Source organism: Austrofundulus limnaeus, unplaced genomic scaffold (assembly GCF_001266775.1).
Source record: "Austrofundulus limnaeus strain Quisiro unplaced genomic scaffold, Austrofundulus_limnaeus-1.0 Scaffold139, whole genome shotgun sequence".
NCBI lineage: Eukaryota > Metazoa > Chordata > Actinopteri > Cyprinodontiformes > Rivulidae > Austrofundulus > Austrofundulus limnaeus.
Window position 1 is genome coordinate 305,185 of NW_013952541.1, and position 2,516 is coordinate 307,700.

Genomic DNA, 2,516 nt, shown 5'->3' on the forward strand with positions numbered 1-2,516 from the left:
CTCTTTAAAAACAACAAAGAACAAATCTTAACAGATCCTAAGGCCACCAAAACGGATCCCCTCAACACCTCGGCTGCGCCTAGAAATTCTGTCCATGAAAGTAATGAACAGAATCGGTGACAAAGGCCAGCCTTGGCGGAGTCCAACTCTCACCGGAAACGAGCCCGACTTACTGCCGGGAATGCGGACCAGACTCTGACACCGGCCGTACAAGGACCCGACAGCCCGTATCAAAGGGCCCGGTACCCCACAGAACCCCCCACAAGGCCCCGCTTGAGACACGGTCGAATGCCTTCTCCAAGTCCACAAAATAATGATAATAAAAGTATGATTAGAAATAAAAAAAACTCTACATTAAGACAGAATAAAATAAAAAATTTAAACACTCTAAGGAAAAAAAGCTACATGAAATGTACCAGGACTAATCAACTGGTGGCCCGCGGGCCACATCCGGCCTGCGAGAGACCAAGTTTCGGCCCGCCAGTTGGTTCATTCATCTCTTAAACTGAAACCCCTGGTTTACAATTTTAATTATTGAGTTCTTTTAGTTAGACATAAACAGGTGTAGTATCGACAGAAAAGTCAGAATCTTGACTAAAAGCTGGTATTTGTTGTACGAACATCCAAGACTGTTAAAATTACAAGCAGATGAAGATAAAACTATGAAAGTGAAAATAAAATTGGTTTAAAAATTTGGCAAGTCAGAGATGTCAGAATAATACTTGTGTTAAATATGAGACAAAATGTGTTCTTTTTTGTTTATGATGTTTTATTATCACTATTTTTATTACATAGGGTTCTATGTGTTGTATTCATGATTAAATGCAGCAAAATAAACTAATTCAAAGGTAACAGATTTTTATAATACTTGGTTTATTTACATAATGACTTACTGCTGGATGTTCTGACCCTCAGCTGTTGTTCTTCATTAACTGTGGCCCCTGGAGTCATTTAGTTGATTAGCCCCGCTCATGATGACCTGTTCACCTGTTCCCCGTGTTTTTGTTCTGTGTGTYTTCTTGAATGGCTGTTCTTAACTGCARTTTTTGTTCTAATTGAATCCCTGACGTTATGTTTGAATGACATTAATCTGAATGTCCCAAAATAAGCTGCTGTAAAGCTGCATTAGTCATAAACTACATCTCCCATAATGCATGCTGATTATGCATGAAAATTCCCTGTCAGAACGTGGGAGAATTCAGAATTCAACTCAACAGTGAGTTAAACTCTCTTACTTTTACTTTTAATAGTATTTCTGTAGTATTTATTTCACATTAAGTCAGTTGAACACACAGTACTATCAGTGTTTATAAGAGGACATGTTAAAACACTGTTTCTATGCAGTAAATACCAGGTAGAGCTGAGTTAGCAGTAACACAGTAACAAATGAATGAAAGTAGAATTAGTTATTAGGTTTGATTATGTTGTTATTATTCTCATGTTTAACAGAGTTATTAGCAWCATTTGCACACATAAACCAGTTTCTGCAGCTGTTATTTTGTGAGCCACAAACTAAAAAAGTTTAAAAAMCCCTGACTGTGATGAGCCCCACGAGTGACTTCATCAGTCAAATTAATTAACTAAGTCAAATTTCACTGAAATAATAATGTTTGTGTGCCTTTAATTTAATAAGGCAGCATTCACAGAATCAAAACATAAAAACAAAGTTTTGTGTCTGTCAATCGTCAGAGGATTACGATTCAGACCGAGTCGGATCCACCTGAGGATCCCCGGCTCGCTCTCCACCTTCAAGGTCAGACAAGTCTTTGTGTGTTTTGTCATCATTAGGGGAATATTTTTCCTGCCTCTGCTGCACGTTGCTGCCCTCCTGTTTGACATTTCTCTTGGAAGATGGTGCAGCCTGAGCAGCATCACAGCAAGGAGATGCTCCGTGTCCCGTCAGCACCGGCTCAGCGTGTCGCACAGAAACAGCAGCCGATCGAGGCGTTCCGTTTCACTTTTTAAACAACAGAAATGTTTAAAAYCTCAGCTCTGATCTAAAGAGCTGRGGKTAGGTGTTTGAATGACTCTCAGTTACCAACACACCAAATTTAGTCTCAAGGTTTCAGTTTAATATTCGCTTCATGTTGCCAACCTTTCACCTTTTGCACATATGTTTGCATCGCAGCAATGCTGCAAAGACTGACAGCCTTTTTTTATTCTGCATTCATTTGACAGAGAACACATTATTACAGAAACGACACGCACCCTCACCCTGAGGCAGACGGCATGAGCTTCAACACCAAGCGATCAAAGGGCAGTTGTTATTATTCCTCTTTCACATTATGGAGGCTAAAAAGGTTGCTCCATTTTCTACAAATCAATTCTTGGTCTCCTGCCTGATCAGCGAGGTCTCAATGGAAACAGGTCATAATAACAGGGAGGGTGACTGTGACTCCTGGAGACCTGTGGTTCTTATTGTTTTTCACCTCCATGCAGGTAAATGATAATGCCTTTCATTTATTGCTCTTATATCATCAACACAATCATCTTATTCCTCATGGAATAATATTAAA